General features: G+C 33.8%; 1 protein-coding gene and 1 long non-coding RNA gene across 3 annotated transcripts in view; one reads left to right on the forward strand and one right to left on the reverse strand.

The window, feature by feature from the left end:
- Glra3 (glycine receptor, alpha 3) overlaps positions 1-19,558 on the forward strand; it is a 140,958-nt gene that overhangs the window by 57,796 nt on the left and 63,604 nt on the right. The gene's annotated exons all lie outside the window — the stretch shown is intronic.
- On the reverse strand, positions 1,478-5,789 carry LOC102020972. The gene is made up of 3 exons (XR_259218.1): positions 5,704-5,789; positions 4,305-4,485; positions 1,478-1,551 (listed from the first exon to the last, which is right to left on the reverse strand). It is a non-coding gene; the product is annotated as an uncharacterized LOC102020972 (long non-coding RNA).

Here is a 19,558-nt window from a genome sequence, read left to right on the forward strand (position 1 = left end):
ATTTTGAATATATGTAGGCATTCATGGAAATGAAAACATTTTCCTGAAAAGACTAATCAAAAGATGACTTTGTGTCCTTAGCGCAAGTGGACAGACTCTGTTAATTTACTCCTTTGAAACTTGTATTGTTTCTGCAGTTCTGAGTCCCAGTCATTGTCTTATATGCAACAATCTCTGCAATATTAATTAGGTGGCTAACTGCACAATTAAATTAATGTTGGCTAATATTACTCAAATGTACTTTACCTTTTTACTCAAATCTTCATGTGTAATTTTATAATGTTTGTAAAAAAGTGTTTGTTTTTCAAGCTGTGTTGATAAAAAGATATATTCATGAAGAATGCTATTTTTATGGATAATTCTCTGTAAGAAATTAGAGCTTTTATTATATGGTATTTATGATGATCCAAGAATAATTTTTAAATAAAACATTATTAAGCTGCAGTTATCCCCAAACTGACAAGTTTTACCAATAATTTTTTTAATGGAAATTGGAAAAACATAAGTGTAATTTGAAGGAAAGTCCGATTTTCTGCCTTTTTGCAACATTTATTAAAAGTGAGTCCTTGTTTTTTTTTTCTATTTCTAATGTGTAGTCATCTTTTTTATGTGTCATAATGGTGTTCAGTGACTACTGTATTCTCATGTCAACATTTACAGATTCAAAAATCTATTCCATTTCTTTTTCAAATAGCCTGAAATCATCTTGAAAGTCTTCTAATATTAACAGTGTATCTGTTAACATCTTGTCCTCACTGTTTTATTTTTCTTAGAATATTAGTTATAGCCCAACCAAATACAGCAAGAAGTTTGATCTAAAAGATTTTTAATCCCATGCTTGAGTAACCAGTGACTGACAGTGTGAATGTGCTTTGAACTGTCATTTATAAGCATTTTTCATAAATGGACCTATTTAGGGAGGTTGCTGCATAAAAATAAGCATGCATAAATCTTATACACCTTAGTGACCCCATCAGAAATATGAATGAATCTTTACTTGAAGTATTCATCCACAAGATCTTCCTTATAATCACCCTGTCTCAAAAAAGGACTGCCTGCAGTTCTACTTCAGAAAGGTAAAATGTTGTGTTAAGAATACCACAAAGAACACTGGTTATACTACAATGTTGTTAAGCAAACACAATGTTAAAAAGCTTATTTTCAAGTCTATTGTGCAGTGTAATGTGAAACAGAAATGGTTGCTAATGACAGCAGAAAGAAACTGGAGTTTTCAGGGCACACACCTCTGTGGTTTCCTCTGTTTTACTGGACCATTAATCTTGGTAGAGTTTCCTTTTGATAATCAGATATAGAAGTTAATTGTGCTGTGTTTTGGCATTTAAAATATTTTGGATGGACAAAAAAAGAAGGAACATTTTGGAGTTAAATGAACGGCAAAGATACGTATCACTTAATTTAATTTTCCTCTCTCTGTCTATTCTGAAAGCAAATTTGTAATGGAAAGTGAGTATTACCTGCCTATAGATCTCTGTAGAGGAAGACCGTATAGAGTTCTTTGTTAGCAGCTCAATTAACCACCATGTTGACCACCTAATAAAACAAAACAGTCAGGTTTGTGTAAACAGTTTATAGGAGTGGTGTTCATCATCATGGTTATTTAGCATTATGTACTTTTTTCTAAGAGAACTTGGATTTCCTGAAAGACTAACTCCAAAATGTCATTTCATCCTCTACCTCTAAAACAGGCAGCAGGACTGGGAATTGCATTCTCTAAAATGATTGGCATTAGTCATAATTTTTACTTACCACAAATTTAGCACATCAATTAATTTTATTTGAATTTCAAATAGCTCTGCTGCTCCTCTGACAGATGAATGAGATAAAGTTAACACTGAAGCTCTCTGGAACAACTGATAGCCCTTTCAATAGCACTTTTCAGTTGTTGGGATGAGACCACCAATCTGCCTACAAAACAACAACCCACCTAACTTTGCTTCAGAAAGGCTCAGATAGACCAGACTGATAAAGACCCAGGCCTGTGCTCAAGTACCCTAAAAAAAGAACAGATACAGATGAAAGAGTTAAGCAGGTCTTGCTACTTAGGAAGTCAATAGAAAATGGAAAATTTCTATGGGAAATTTCTACACACACACACACACACACACACACACACAAAACAAAGACACACAAATTTATGTATTACTAGAAAATCAGTTTAGTGGTTGGAAATTTGGTTTTAAAACAAAAAGACAATCATTTTTTCTCAGTATTACTGAGGAGACTTAATAACATAAATTGTTCTAGAGAAAATGAAGAAACAGATAGCATTGCTAGGACCAATGTATTATTGTAATCTACATCCATCTTCCGAAAATGCTCCTTAGTAGTTGCTTGGAATATTGCCAACATTCTAGAGACTAGCAAAAACATATAAAAAATAATCCTGTCAAAGTTATATTCCTGGGTTTTAAGAAAGTTATATTACTGGGTTTAATTAATAAGAATTAAGCTTGTAGCATATACCAACTTTAAATAAAGCTGTAAATATTCCAAGATGAGTTCTGGGCAACCTTCAACTGTCAAACCCATCTCCTTTATCTGTACAGATTAATGAAGTGTTATTTTACTCTTAAAGTAGGGACAACATTAGGAAATGTTTGCTTCTCCATTAAGTTGCAGTCCTCTGGGACTCTTCTCTCCACAGACCTTGGGAATAATGAAGAAGTCCTCCCTTCTTTCTGCGTGTGAATTCTCATACATCTCTTCCCCCACAAACACACAATGTCCTGGCATTTGACTCTCTACTATGGGTAATTTTAAAATAGCCAAATTCATCTCTGAGCTAAGATAAAGTTTAATCTCTTTCTTTGACTGAGGTCATCATGTGTGCTTTAGACAGTGTTTTCACTGCTTCTGCCCTTAACAGAATCATTTCTTACACAGACAGAGAGTCTTTTGCTCCCTAAGACTTTCAGCGATCATTTGCTGAGTGAATGTGACCTGTATCTGATGCTTTATATACACCTCCCAAGAAGCAGTTACTTAAAAAGCTAAAAATGTGAATTCTAAATATCTTTTGCTGTGTAACATACTGGAACAAGCTATAAAGATAATTGCTCTGCATCATTCCTCCACATTAAGATTAAGATGATTAATCAAAAGATGACAGCATTCGTGAAAGGAAGTGAATAAATCTTACATTCATTTCTCTCTTCGGTTTTCCCTAAAGTGGTATTTTCAGCCACATTTTTTTCATTATGCCTCCCTAAGGATCCTTTTCAAACATCTTTTTCCTTAATTGCCCTACATGAAATTTTAACACTTTACTTACATGTTTTATAGACCATATATATGCACATATATATGTTTCTGAAATGTATGTAAAAATAACTAGAAATATTTTCATAACCCAGAATCCATTTTTGCTTCCTTAAAAACAGTATTGTCCAGTATTGCAACTGTATGTCTTAAAGTTCATATTTGTAAGGGTGTGCATGAATAAACTTGCTCAAAGCTATTATTTTATACCCTTTGCTGAGGACCCTACATAACAATAATGCTACTACACAATGAGAGAAGCACAGAGCATTCTCAGAAGGAAAGAATACACTTTTATGCTTCCAACTATGTGCATAATTATTAACACACATAACGGGCTTGAGGCCAAATTATAGTCTCTTAATGTTGTGTGAATTTATTCTCTTTCAGGTGCTATTTTCCAAACTTTATATATGTCCCTGTGCAAATACACTCCTAGAATAATTGTAAATATATTTGGACTTCTTTCAGATTTATTTTCCATCTGATACCAGGGGCAGATTTGTTTCTTGTTTACTTCTGTGATATTTACGTTTCTACTGCACTCATAACCATTGTTGAATCCTATCTTGCACTAATTGATAAAGCGTTCTAAAATATGTCTCATGCAGTTTATTCTTCAAGTCGTATCCCCTGGCCATGAATTTTTGTAAAATATACACCATAAACACAACATCACCATCATGGCTTCACCAGAGGAAGTCTCTATAATGTGTAATTTACTAAGATATAAAATGTAGGGGGGAGAAGGGAGGAACCTTATTCTGGGTAAATTGTGTAGAAAGAAATTTTGCTAAAGAACTGTGCTTTAGGTGGCCCACGGGGAGAGGGAGTTCCTCCATGAGACACTTTGAAGTTTCATTTGAAAATTTTCTCAAGAATTAGATTACCAACCCACCTACTAATGAAACTTCCAGCCTCGAGATACCAGGAACTTCCATTTGCCAGCCATAGTATTAATTTGATTATTCAGAAAAAGCAGAATCTTCCATAATGAGCTGTGCGTATATTACAAGTCTACTAACCTTATGATCAGCCATCTACAGTCAAATACCACTGTGGTTCATGTGTTCTGAATAACATTCCAACTCAGTTCATGTCTTCTTTGCCCTGGGATTGAGTAGCACTAAATTTTATTGGTTACCTTTCCAACTGTCATCACTACTGTAATTTGGGAGCTTCTTTCATCCAGCGAGTGTGTCCAGTCTACAGAGAATAGCACCACAGCACTTTTTAAAAAGATGGCATACCGTCCTCATCCACAAAAATACAATAGACAAGATATTCAAGAGTCATGAGAAACCCCTGGCTCGCTGATCATGCTTTACTATTAGAATTTAAGATTCTGCAATAGAGTTAACTGCGGGAAACCCATCTCACAGTTCTCAAATCCCTTCTGCCTAAGGCGCTGTTATGTGAAGGAGCCTTCAGTATTTGAATTAAGGAATCATGAACTTAGTTTCAAGCATAGGTGAAAAATGCAATTAATTCTGGCACTGATTTCTATACATACATCACATGTATCCTATCCTATAATGGATTCAAATACGTGTGGCCTTCAGACACAAGAAGATCAGTTGAACAGCCCAAAATGTCCATTCCTGAAATTATGCTGGTGGTAAATAATGCTTCAGTTGGAAGCCAATAATTGTAACTGAAACCGTACCAGCCATTACACAGAAAGGTATGTCCTACTAAGAACCATGTGTTTATAAAATTAAAGGAAAGCTAGAGGAGGATTGTACCACATATTTAGCTTGCAGACAAAGCTACTGCTCCTCCTTGAGTCAAGAAGATGGGAAACCAAGAAGCTGCTGCTGGAACAGTTGGCTCCAAGAAATAATGTCTGTGGAAACCAAGGGATCAGAAGATCATCACCACTAGCTACATAACAACTAAGTTACTTAAGTTTATTCCTTGAACATGAAAGTAGTGACAGGAAATGGAAATTCCATGGACACTAGTGAACAAAACTCAGTGCTAACGTAACCTGTGACTCTGCTTGAATGCAGAAATCTGGAATGAGCAGACTGCATCCCTACAGAATGACATCTTATTGGTGATTCAGAAGGAACATGAAGACCCATAACTGCAATATTTATCTATGTTTTTCTAGGTTCTGCAGTGCAGGTAGACACATGATATATTACATGGAAGTTGAATGCAAGTCTTCTACATAGACCCTGAGTTCTTCAGCTTCCAAACAAGCCTTCTCATTTATGTCTTCATAGAAAAAGTAGAAGGCAACAGCCGAGAATTCATAAAGCTTTCTGTCACCAAACCTCATATTTACTTACCCATACACACTAGCATTCTTAGTAATATATTGAGACATATTCCTCTCCTTTTACATAAGATTATTTCCCAAGTTTTTCCAGTTTAAGTCTGGAAGTCCCTTTCTCCCTTTACTACTTTTATTCTCACCTTTATTGTATATCTTTTCCTTCAAATATGTGAATTGGCTGTCTTCAAAAATTAATCTTTCGGGGCTGGGGATTTAGTTCAGCGGCAAAAGCGCCTGCCTGGCAAGCGCAAGGTCGTGAGTTCGGTTCCCGGTACCGGAGAAAAACCCAAAAAAAAAAAAAAAAAAAATTAATCTTTCATTTAACAAATTGTCCATGTGTAGCTGTTATCTTTCCTTTCTTCATAATCCGAATATTTCAGGTGGTTTTACACGATCCCATTCACCAGTACCTTACTGGTTCTCCTTTGTCAACCTGGCTTCTCTCTAATCAAATCTCTAAAGCCGCTACTTCTAGAGTATTTGATAGCCACAGTGAGATGCTTAGTCTTTAATATTCTTGACCTCTTTATAACATCAGTCACTATTGGTGTAGAAAACTCTGTTGCTTTAACCTTTCGGATCCAGCCATTCCCTGGTTTTCTGACTATGAGTATTCCTTCCTAAGTATATTTTTAGTCTTTTTATTTCTTGAATGCTGTTCCTACTGAGTTTAGTCAGAGTCACTGTTTTTCTATATGCAGGCTGTCTCTGGAAATTTATCATCTCTCTTGGATTTATGTCATCTAAATATACATTGGTAATATTTGAATCAACAGCTATATCTCCTGTGTCTGCAAGTGTAAGGGACGAAGAAGTAAAACAACAAATCTAAGTAATATTAGGACCTAGTATCAGGAACAGCATATCATAATGCTGAAGGCAAAATTAGCTGTTCAGTGACACTGTACTAATAGGTTTGTTTCTCACGTATCTGATCTGGTACTCTTCCTCAATTGTGCAAATTCCTCAAGCTCGCCATATTTGAATGTTTCTTTACCCAAGTGCGATCTCACTGAATCATCCAGAAAAGTGCACACCCTTTTGTTCCTCTCATATCCAATCACAAAGTTGAATATTTCTCAAATCTGTCACTTTTTCGCTGTTCTGCAGATCACTTCTCACTCTCATGAAAGTAACAGCCACAGAATCTAACTCAACTACTGCTTGACTGCCATCCCAATCTCTGCCCTGAAGCTACGAGGAATTTCTCAATATTTAAATAAGAGCTTGTCATTTTCCTGCCCTCTCTAGGGCTCTCAATTAGTTCCTCTTGGAGCAAAATTAATATATCTATGATTTACAATCCCCTACGTAACATGTCTCAGTTTAAGGCTAAAGACGTATCTCCTCCCCCATTCCAACTCCTCACCCACTCCTTAGCCTGGGCTTGACGTGTGAACTTCTACTGTTTCCACTTGCACTCTGCTCCTTGGGTGATAAGAACCAGTTATCTCAGAAAGAAATGATGCAGTCCGTTGGCCTCCAGTAATTTATGTCTTTCTGGAAAAAGTGATAAAATGCCACCAGACAGACTTCAAGAGGTGACATTTATCTGTTGTAATCATGAGACATTACAATTTACAAATGAGTCAGTCTGCAAGACTCAATTTCCATCTACCTTCTTTGTACTTTCAAAACAAGAAAGAAAAAACAAATTTCTGAAAAACAGGAGAGATATTTATCTTCTTAAATTTCCTCAGGAGTTTAGAAGCATTTTTTCTTACAAAAGTCTGCAGGGTATTGGATTCAGAATGCAATATATTTTTTGTAATCTTCTTTTCCTTCTCATTACTTACTAGGGACAAATTTCTTACCCTTGACAATTTTTAGTACCATACTTATTGTGAAATATGTTATAAAACTTAATTCATTCTCAGCATTTCCATAACTGGAGCTAGCTTTTATGTTCTTACCATTCAGGTCATATTTCTCAAAACAGGTTATTACAAACATTGAACAATATATTCTCTTAATGCCAAATAAATTAGGTAAGCCGCTTGTCAGTATGTATGCAAATGCTGAACCACTGATGTGCTTTACCTTGTCAGATTTTTTCCTTACTTTCCTTTTTTTTTTTTTTTGGTACAAGGAATCAAACTCATAACCTTGCGCTTGCCAGGCAGGTGCTGTGCTACTGAGGTATATCCCCAGCCTGACTTGTCAGCTTTCTCACAAAAAACATGTCTTACATTTACTTCCCATTTATTTCTTTAAAAAACAAAAACTGTTGAGATATACTCTGCTTTGTCATATTGTTTTATTTTTGTTATCTTTTATATCATTGTTCTTACAAAAACCCTCCTAGGGTATTTCTCACTAATGCCAATCATTCTGTGTACCTGAAGAAAAGCTAAAGAAAGCTTCTATGTGAACAAATCATTTCTTACATCTTTTGTTATTAGATCTTTTCTTAGAATCCATAAAAATAAATTAAGGAACCATGATTCTAAATTCCTCAATAAAGAATTGGAACAATCTGTCATCAAAAACAAAGAAAAAAGTAAATATCAAGTTATACTAATTTTAAACAAAAATTAACCCATATTAGACTATAAATCCAAATATGAAACTTAAATTTTTAGAAGAAAATAAAAATATAGGAAAAGATTTGTGAACTCGGCTTAGAATAAAACAATTTAGATAAAACACCAAAGTGTGATTTAAAAATTAATAATGGGTGAATCAAGGTTTATCATAATTAACTTTTACTGTACAAAAGATGTTGTAGTGAAAGGAAAAGATAAGCTTTGCGCTGTGAAAAAATGTTTGCCAGTTCCGTATCTATGGAAAGAAATGTACCTACAACAAGTGAATTGTAAACATTTAATAGTAAAAATATTACTCAAAAATATTTCAGCAAATATGTAATTTTAAAAGGTATGTAAGCCAAGCATGGTGGCTCATGCTCTAATCCCAGCCCTCGGGATAGCTGAGGCAAGACTGGAAGTTTGTTTCCAGCCTGCATAACTTAGTGATTTAGTAAGAACCTCTCTCAGGATGAAAAAATGAAAAACATTATAAAGAATTGGGGATGCAGTCCAGTGGGAAAGGCCTAGGTTCAATCACAGGTACCTCAAAAAAAAATGTACACAGGCAAATATATACAAAGAGTTACTCAACAGCATTAGCCATTAGCAAGCTGCTAATTAAAATCACAATGAGTTACTGCAACAAATATATCAGTAATGCTTAAATGTATTGTTTTTAAAAGCTAAGAACACCAAATGCTGATAAGAATGCAGAACTCTAACTCTCATATTTTGTTAGTGAGTGTGCATGGTGTATGGCTACTCTTGTAAGCAGCGTGGCACTCTCTTATAAATAGAAATACATAGTTAATATGATCTAATATTTCTCCTCTCAGGTATTTGCTTAGTAGCACTACAATTTTATGTTCACATAAATACCTGAACACAAAGGAATACAGTAGCACTACTCAGACTCACAGATTACTGGAGAAACACTAAAAGTCCGTGTATGGATGAATGAACACTGTGGTATGCCCATGCAATGGAATACTATCAGCAATTAAGAGTAATAAACTATTAACAATAATAAATTGGTAACTCAGAGAAACCAGACTCAAAAATAAAATATTTTATCATTCCATTTATTTGACACTCTAGAAAAGGCAAAGAATGGAAATGAACAATAGATTGCTGGTTTTGAGCGGATAAGTGTGGAGATGGTTTTATTACACAGGGGCAACATAGAACACATTCATAAATGAAAGCTCTGTTCTGCATTCTGTGTATAGGGTGGATACATATATTTATGCATTTTGCATTTGATAGACCCTTAGATGTAAATTTTGTCTGAATTTTAAAACAGCAAATTAACAATGTAATAGCTTAAAATAACCACCACTTTATTGGGTGTCACAAATATGGGGACCAGGAATTTGGGCAGGGGTTGGCTGAGTGAGTTTTTTACTTTATGTTTCATTGGTATAAGTCATTCAGCTTGTGCACTTGGAGGATTCCTTGTCTGAAGAGTTTGAAATGGTTGCACTCACACCCCTGGTGCCTCAGTGAAGACAACTGGGAGTCAGCACCTAGTTGAATTTTTTTCATTTTATGGAAAAAAAGGTTAAACAGAATTTCATAACATAATAATAGACTAGCAGTAGTTAATACATTGCATATTGTCATCTTCAAAGTAGTTATTCAGAGTACAAGATATGATCATAAAAAATTCTCCAATCAATATTAGCACAATACTTCCTTTCCAGTGAACTAAGAGACACTAATAGTATAGTTAACTAGCATTTTTCTTCCTTTTTCCTTCCTTCCTTTCCCCTTTCCCCCATCCTAGGTCCTTTTACCTTTTAAACAATTCCTTCCAATTTCACAATATCTATTGTACATTTTAGACCTTATTTATTCTTTCAGTTTCTCATACCAGTGAGATAATGCAATGCTTATATTTGTGAGTTTGATTTATTTCAAGTTGAGCACTTTGATCCTTAAGCTGTCTACTCTGAAGTCCTCAAAAAGGAAGTGCAATTTTCAAAAATTTGCATGAAGATTTTCTTAATCAAAAGCAACAATTCGTTAGTGGCATTTCCTATGTCTACACTACTGAAATGACAATGTTTCCTACTTACCTGCTCCCACAATGTAAGGATGGATATATTTTTCCCATGGTAGCATTTTTTTGGTAGCATTTTTCTTCCTATCTTTTAACTGTAACAATGATGTCCTTAGAGTCTTGCAAGCTTGTGTCTGCTGTCTAATCCCAAAGTCAATTACACAGGTTTTAAATTTTTTTCCTTACACAAGTATCCATTTTCAGTTACCTAATTTTATCTCAGTTATTGCTCTATTACAATTCTCCAAAAACATTGGTTTATAAAAACATTTTATTATATTTCATAATGTTGTCATCAAAGGTTTAGGTAGGGGTTTTATCTTGTATATGGTGCTGACAAAATTGGTGGTACTCAGATGGTAAAACTAGCATAGGAGCTGAGAAAAAATTATCTGCCACCATAAAAATTACCTTGTTTTTGATATAGCCTCAATTCCAATAAGCAGTATATTATGGGCCATTCTCAGATATTTTGAGAGCTATTGACCTTAAGGAAAATTAAAGAGATTTCAGAGTTTGTTCTTTCCTCATAATTTAGCATCAGTAAAGTCACTTAATTTATCCCATATTTTTTGATCAGTTAAAATAATTTTCTGGCCAAGAAAGCACTCGAGTGCCACATCTAGTGCAGCTCTCAAACTTCCCTGGGCACAGACAGTGGAGGATGAAGAAATGAAGACAAGAGTCAGAATGCAGAAAGCTGAGGTCAGGTGGAGCCCTCTCTCCAGATAGGACAAAAGAACCACCCAAGATAGCAGCAGATTTCCTTATACACCAGGAAGGTTGATCTCATGTGACATCCTCTGCCTATCAGCTTGTTCTCCTGGTCCACCTCGGGGTGCCTCCTGTTCTCAGGGCTGGAGCAGCTTATTCACGTGCCTTGCCTCAGGCACTCTGTTCTCAAGGCTGGCCTTGCTTTAGCCCTACTCTGCTGTCCATCTCCAGGTTCAGCTGCTCCCCACACCCAAGCACAAATGATAAGCTACTGTACAAATAAATGAATACATCAATAGAGTAAAAAATAAGCTAATAGAAAACTAATGTAAAAGTAGAATAATCTCATATAATTATTTCTAAAACTTTTAGCAACCACATTGTGCTAAAACCACTGTGGGATTTACACTCAACAAAATACTAATATCCGCAGGAAGTTTATGTACTTCACTGGAAGATAACACTCCCAGGTTACCACGTATTTGTAGAAAAGGTAAAAATATATCAAAATTTCAACAATTAATCTTTTGCCTATGGTGATATCCTACATTAAAATACTTTTAAATATGTATAGACAGTGCAAAGTATCTATAAATATAGAGGTATTACAATAAATGATATTGTCTACCAAGCTCAACTATGAATAATTACATATTCCTTTTGATCATGGTTTAGTGGATTGTATATACATTATTAAGATAACTAAGAATAAAGTAAATTTTCATAAGTGGCCATATCATTTGGTAGAGAAGCAGCAAACATTTCATCTGTTGTCTCAAGCACTTCCTTAAGACTGGCTGCAACACTCAATAGTTTTTAAATGGAAGTAATTTCCCCCTACTCTTACAGTGCAGTGCATAGGCTCCACAGAGCTTCTTGGCCAATAACAAAAACAACAACCAGATAGTTAAGAATTATCCAAGTCGCTCAGGAGAAAGCATGACTCCAAAAACACCTTGGTCTTGGACAATATGTCATCCACTAGAAATTTTTCCAAAATGGACAATTTTCTTTTAATTTTGAACTTCTAACATTTCATAGTAAATGACTCATACTGCGTAAGACCTCATGAATAAAGATTTGCAAAAGACAATGAGTCGTTTAAATTTCTGAAAAATTAAATATTAATTAATATTTAAAGGTGTAACAACAGCCATATTGAGAATTTTAAATTATTCCAAATGAAAATTAGAATAATTTTATTTTCATGACTAATATTGTTAATGAGGAAACGTGTCAAAACACATATAACAATAATCCTTTTTTTAGAATATCTTCTCCTTCGTCCATATTTACTAAGCTATACGTTTTCACAAAATACAAAGCAGATATATCAAGAAATCATTAAAATTGTGAATGAGTTTGAACATTACAGAAAAAAAATTAAATATCAAATGCATAGATGTTCATTACTGAATATCCATATTTCTTTAAACTAGAAACATTTGAAAAAATTTGATTTGTGTTATATTTTTGCTTTCGGTAAAATCTGATGAGACATAGGCTCAAAATAAATCCTTGTTCATTAATTAGTCTGTTCTATAATATTAGCTTTAAATTACATATAGCATTAAATAAGACCTAGTTGGTGGGAAATGAATAGATATTCTCTGACATGTGGCTATTGTGAAATGTATTTGTAATTCAAGATGAAACTGTTGTCTTTAAAATATTAAATAACTTGAAATTTATAGCTATGAAAACTTAATGAAATCTTCTTTCAAGCCCAAATTATATTTAAAGCATCTGATTTTATGCCTGAAAATTAATATCTTTCATATAATAGTAGTTCTTATTTTCATTAGTGATAATAATGGAAGATTACAATGATTTTAATACATATATTAAATATGTGTACATACATATACACACAATGTAATAGCAAACATATATAGAATTCCATTCTTAAATCATTTATATATTTTTATAGACTTTACAGATATAATTCTATAGTGCTCCATAAGATTCTTCAAATTTCTATAAACAGAGGATCTTTACGTTCTTAAATACGAATTAAACATATTGCAAATACTGTGCTAAGTGAAACAAACCAGACACAAAAGGTCACGTATTGTAAGATTCCACTTCCTTTTAAAAGAAAAAAACCTGCCACTGGCTGCCAGTACTCGTTTAACTTTCAGCCATGGAGAATTTCTGTATTTTGTAGATGTAAATACCGCTATTAAAGAGCAGAATACCATAAATAGAATGACGTCTTTTGTTTTCAAAGACTATCAATATACTAAAAGGTGGTACAGACAATAAAAGCATGATGTTTCTTGGCAAACTTTCGGGGTAAAATTAAGAACGTAATCCTAGAGTTATCCCAGGATACACTCTGCAGCAGTGGGAGCCACTGGCAAGTGTTCTTGGGGCAAACCAAAATGGACTGATATAGAATATCCAGAACTTGCAAATCTATACAGACTGTAAACAGATCAGGGGTTTTCTGTGTTGTGGGAGGAGGATTAATAGTTTAAGATTTCCTTTAGGGTGAGAAAAATGGTCTGGAATTAAATAATGGTGATGGCTACACATTGCTATTGATGTACTAATGGTAAGTACTAATTGGTCATACTAATTGTCTTTTAAAAAAATATATAATATGTATGAATATATTAGGTATTCAAAGAAACACACTAGTTGGAAGAGCTTTAAATATATATATTCTGTGATACTGTTATCCATCCTTTAAACTATGAAGTTTCATTCAGCTTTCTTCAAAAGAGTGTTCTGCCTATTAAGAAATTCTTAGAATGCTGATTCAAAGAGTAGTGTTTTGTTGACTGACACCAGGATGTTCTGCTTTTTTTTTTTGTTTTTGTCTTTCTTGAGGCAGGGTCTTGCTGTGCAGTCCAGGCTGGCCTTGAGCTCACTTTGTAGCTCAGGCTGCTCTCTCGATCTCACAACAATCCTCCTGCCTCAGGCTCCTGAGTACTGGGATTTCAGGGTGCGCCATCAGACCTGGCTAGGATGTTCTGAAAAACAAACTGTGCTTCATTTTCCCAAAGACTTTATCATTTTATGATTTAATTTACATATTCCAGTAGTGGAATAACAATTGTTCAATGGAAGTCCAAAAAAACCCCAAGCATATCAAAGCTCACATATTATTAAAAATACAAAGTACAAATTACCAAACCTTATGGGTAAATCATTATGTTAATTTTAACACAAAACCTGCTATTAACATCAAGTAGCAATAGAATTAAACAAGTGAGCTTACTCTATGTTGGAGTGAGTGGATTTGTGATGTAAATTTCAGGTCATGGAAGAAAATGGTAGGGATAGGATTTCTATGTCTATGCTGCCTAATTTACAAGAAGCATCAACCTTCTCTTTCTAATTGGTGTAACACAAAATGAAAAGCTTATGCACGATAAATGAGCAGCAAAATGATGCAGGAAATTGAGCCATTTTTTCTTGTACCTACAGGTTAGTTGGCATGACTTGCTATGGAGAGTTCTTCTACCTGGTTGTCTAGGCTGATACTTAGCCATACAATGTATGGTCAAAAAGGGCTTGAATAAGAATGCAGGCATCAGTGGTAGAAGAGGATGGCTATGCAAATGAGGTCTTGTGTATCACTGCTACGCAACACCTTAAAAGAGCAAATAACTTGTTACCTTAGAACCAAAAACCAAAATAAATTGCTATTCTTCACAGATAACAAGTAGTTCCTCGAAAGATTGGCTCTGGGCAAGTGTATACATCCAAAACCAGATAAGCCAGGACCAATTGAACTGCATAAATTGAAATAAATGTTTAACTTCTGAAAAAAAGATATTCACATGGGCCAAAATTACCTCTCCAGAAATTCTTAAATTGGAGTGTAAGTGTTAAGCAATATTCTTTACTATCTTTAATTTTCAATATTAACTTGACGCAGAGACTACTGAACGAGAAATAAAAGTATTCATTCAACACACTTTATGCTCTAATCAATACTGCTTTTCAGTTTCCAGAATTGGTACAGAACTAGGTCTCTTGAAAAAATTTTTAATTAAAAATAGTTCTTCATTTTCAAAGATAATAGAGATATGGATAATTAAGTCAGAAGGGATTTAAAGTAACTGTTCCAGTCCTCCAAATAAGGTGAGATTCTTTCCTGTTGGTTTAGTAACTGAGCACTGAAAAGCTCTTTCCCACTAGATCATTATTTCAGAACTAGAGACCACAGACAACTGCCCTCCATGTGATAGGTTCTTAGAAGAGATGGTACAGGCAACATAGGGATTTTATAGAGATGGTGCTAGAAGCAATGATTCCACTATTGAATGTTACTGTTCTGTGTTTTGCGATGGATGAGAACATATGTTGCACAGTGCTTTAGATTTGGAAAATCTTGTACAACTAAGCCAGTAAAACATATGTTAGGGAGTTTGATATTTGTTCTTATATCTTTGATAAAGATATGTTATTTTCTGATCATTTCAAAATTAACCAGGATCAATGAATAGGACTCCTTAGAATGTGCATAAATCTGGATTATTTTTCTATTTGGCTGTGAATCATTATTTTTCTCTTAAAGATTTTATGCTCTACAATTACTTGCAAAAAGAAAAAATATATAGTTGGAAATTTCTTCAAACATTGTGAGGGGTAATATATATAAATCAACTCAGAGATATATAAAAATCAACTGCTGCAACAAATAATCACAAATTTAGTGGTATTTTCAATATAGTCAGGTCTGTCCACAAGAACAGGCAAACTCTGTTCTCTTGCCACCTTACAAGAAAAATATGACACCTACTAAGCAGAGAAAAATAGCCTGGTATTTAACCTTACACAAAGTTATAGGATAGTGGTCTTTATGTACACACATTAAGGAAGGAATACACATCTCTAATACTGACTACAGATTCTGAATTTGACTTACGTAGAACATCAGCTACCTACTTCACCTAGTGTTGTGCAAGCATTCTTTGTGATTGCTTGATCCTATATCTGATGATTGACAATTTGGAATTGAAGAAATAAGAAAATAAATGAAAACTGCTTTCCAGTTTATTTATATATTTTCAACCTTACTCTTTTTCCAAAGAAATGAAATTTTCTTCAAATATTTGCATTAATTTTGATTGTTTATTCACAATATTCAAAAATTTAAAGACAAAATTATATAAAAAAGTCATATGTGGTACTTGTATTCATATAATGTGTATAAACATGCATTACATGTACATCTAGCTATTAATCTGTCATTATACATAGATATATGAATATACAGAGAGAATTTATTTGACAAATGCAAATCCAACATAAGGAAATAAATAATGAGAATAAAACAATATAAAGAAAATAAAACAAAGAGCTTATTCTTTGAAAGATAAATAAGAATGAAAACCAATTGGTCAAACTAATAAAAAGACCCAAGATAAAATTATAGATGAAGAAGTTGATATTAAAGTAGATACTACAGAAATCCAGAAGAATATTAGGAACTATTATGAAAACTTACTTTTCTATCATTGAGCAATCAAGAAGAAAATACATTTCAGGACATTTATGACATGCCAAAATTGAAAAAAGGGATATAAAAATATTAACAAATTGATAACAAACACTGAAATTGAACCAGTAATAAAGAGATCCCACAAAAGAAAATCCAATAACTGCATGGATTTACTGCTGAATTTTACAAGACATTTAAAGAACCATTAACACTAATGCTTTTTAAACTATTCTGAGAAATAGAAGTGGAAGAAACAAATGATTCCAAATTCATTCTACAAAGCTAGTATCACACTGTTTTCAAAATCATAACAGGATACAAAAAACAAAACTATTGATCCATATCCTTACATACATAGATACAAAAATGATTAATAAGATTCTTGCAAACAGAATCCAACACATTAAAAAGATCAGCCACAATGTTCAAGGTTTTATCCAGGGATTTAAGGATCATTCAACATATATAAACCAATAAATTAATATTTTGCATAATTAGATTTAAGGATTTTAAAAATCACTTAATCATCTCAAACATGTGCAGAAAAAAAGCACTGAGAAATTTCAGTATCCCTTCATGATAAAATCACTGAAGAAAATAAGTATAGAAATATCATACCTGAATATAATTGAGGCTATACATGACAAACCCACAACCAACATTGCACTGAATGGAGAAAAACTGAAAGTATATCCTCTAAAATTGGGATGAGACAAGGCTTTTCACTTTGGTTATTTCTGTTCTGCATAGTATGTGAAGTTCTAGCCAGTGAATAAACAAGAGAAAGAAATAAAAGGGATACAAATAGGGAAAAGAAACAAGTCAAATTTTCCCTATTTGTTGGCAATATGACCCTTACTTAGGAAACTATAAAAACAATATCAGAAGACTTTTAGATATGATAAATTCAGCAAAGTGACAGCATATAAAACAATACATAAAAATCAGTAGTTTTTTTATGCACCAGTAAGGCAACCACCGAGGGAAAAAAATAAAGAAGAAATTTCATTCACAATACTTCACAGAAATTAAATAGGAATAAGTTTAATCTAGGAGGGGAAAGAACTCTATGATTAAAATTACAAAAGGAAAAAAATGAAGGAGACACAAAAAGATGGAAAAAACTTTCAAGTTCATGGATGGAGAGAATTAAAATTGTTAAAATAGACATGTATGGAAAGGGACCTACAGATTCAATGAAATTCCTATCAAAATTCAAATGATATTTTCTCTTTTACTAGAAAATACAATGCTAAAATTTGTATGGAACACAAAAGACCTTGAACAGTTAAAGCAATCTGGAACAAAAGTGTAGTACTGGAAGCAACATAACATACATTTTCAAATCACAGTACAAAGTTACAGTTAACAAAACTGCACAGTACAGGCACAGAAATAAATGTAGAGACCAATGAAAAAGCATAGAGGGTGTGGAATCAAAGACACACAACCATAGCCAATATTGAAACTAGATTCCTATCTCTCACCCTATATAAAAATGAATTCAAACTGGATCAAAGACCAAGGTACCAGGCCTGAAACTTTTAAACTGATTGAAAAGAATATAGGACAAACAAGTAAGTCATAGGCACAGGCAAAGACTTCCTGAATGGGACTCGAATAGCACAGGAAATATCAAAATTTACAAATAGGACTACACCAAATCAAAAAGCTTTTGCACAACAAAGGTGTCTTGGTTACTTTTCTCTCGTTGCTGAGACAAAATACCCAAGGCCCAAAATGAAGGAAGGAAAGGTTTATTTAGCTTACAGTTTGTGGAGGTTTCAGTCCATACTTGGCTGGCTCTGAGGCAGAAAATAGCAAAGCAACAAGAGCAAGGTGGAGAATGGCAGCCGAACAGCAAACAGCCAGAGCAAACCGGAGGAATGGCGGCAAGCAGCTTCTTTCCCTGCCTTACATTGTAAACAGACTACCCCCACCTAAGGGGCGTGTAGCTCTCACATAATCTTTGCCCTCCTCTTCCACAGGCTCAGGATGTATACAAAGTAAGCACCCTGGCTTCCTGTTAAGTTACTTAGCCAAACCTCTAGACTCCCCAAGTTGACACAATGTATCAACCATAACAAAAGGAAACAACAAAGTGGAAACAGAGACTACACAACAGGAGAAAGTCTTTGCCAGCTACTCCTCCAACAGAAGATTAATGTCCAAGAAGGAAATCAAAATGCTTAGCACAAGAAAAGCCTAGTTAGTAGTGAGCAAAAAAAATTGAACAGACAATTCTGAACAAAGTACAAATGACCAATAAGTACATAAAAGATGCTCAATATCTTTCGCTATGAGGAAATTGAAATTGGAAATTATATTGAAATTCCCTCTCACCCTGTCAGAATGGCTGTCATCAAAAAAGAGAGTTAAGTGTTGATGAAGATGCAGGAAAAAGTACTCTTCCATACTGTTAGTCAGAAGGCAACTTAGTAGGGACTTTATACAAATCACCGTGGAGATGCCTCAGAAGAATTAAGAATAGAGCTACTGTTTGAGCCAGTAATGCCACTCCTTGATATAGTGTCAAAAATTTAAAGTCAGCATACTATGGAATTATTTGCATAACCATGTTTGCTGCAGCGTAAATTCACAAATGCCGTTATGAAAATTGTCCAAGTGCCTATTAGCAGATGGATGCAGAAAGAAAAAAATATATCTACACACTGGAATATTATTCAATTATGCAAAAGTGTAAAATTACATCATTTTCAGAAAAACGGGTGGAACTGAAGCAAAATGCGCTACACTCAGAAGTCAAGTATTGCACTCTTTCATATGAAGAATCTAGGGAAAAATTAATTTAAAAAATAGTGATCATATGAAAATATCAAAAACTACTAGCAACGAAGAAGAGAATGTAGGGAAAGAAGAGGAAAGGAAAGAGGAGTAATGGGAGGATGATCAGTGAATATGATATGCATGCGTGAATATACCAAAAAGAAAGCCCATGTTCCATATAACTACTATACACTGACAAAAAAGAACCTGGTTAAAGTCTCTGACTCCTCCCCTAAACTTTTCTGTAAAATATATAACTAAGAAATTGCTTTGGATGAATTATCATAAAGGCTTATAGAAATTAATAGCTATTATAATTTATTATTCAAACTTCACCTTTTATTTTTCCAAAATTATTAATTTCATAGAACTTGCTATATTAAACATGAGAAAATGAGTTTTCTTTGTGAAGAAGTATATATGATCATTTTTTGTTTTTTTTTTTT

Source organism: Chinchilla lanigera, unplaced genomic scaffold, assembly GCF_000276665.1.
Source record: "Chinchilla lanigera isolate Chin_1 unplaced genomic scaffold, ChiLan1.0 scaffold00002, whole genome shotgun sequence".
Taxonomy (NCBI): domain Eukaryota; kingdom Metazoa; phylum Chordata; class Mammalia; order Rodentia; family Chinchillidae; genus Chinchilla; species Chinchilla lanigera.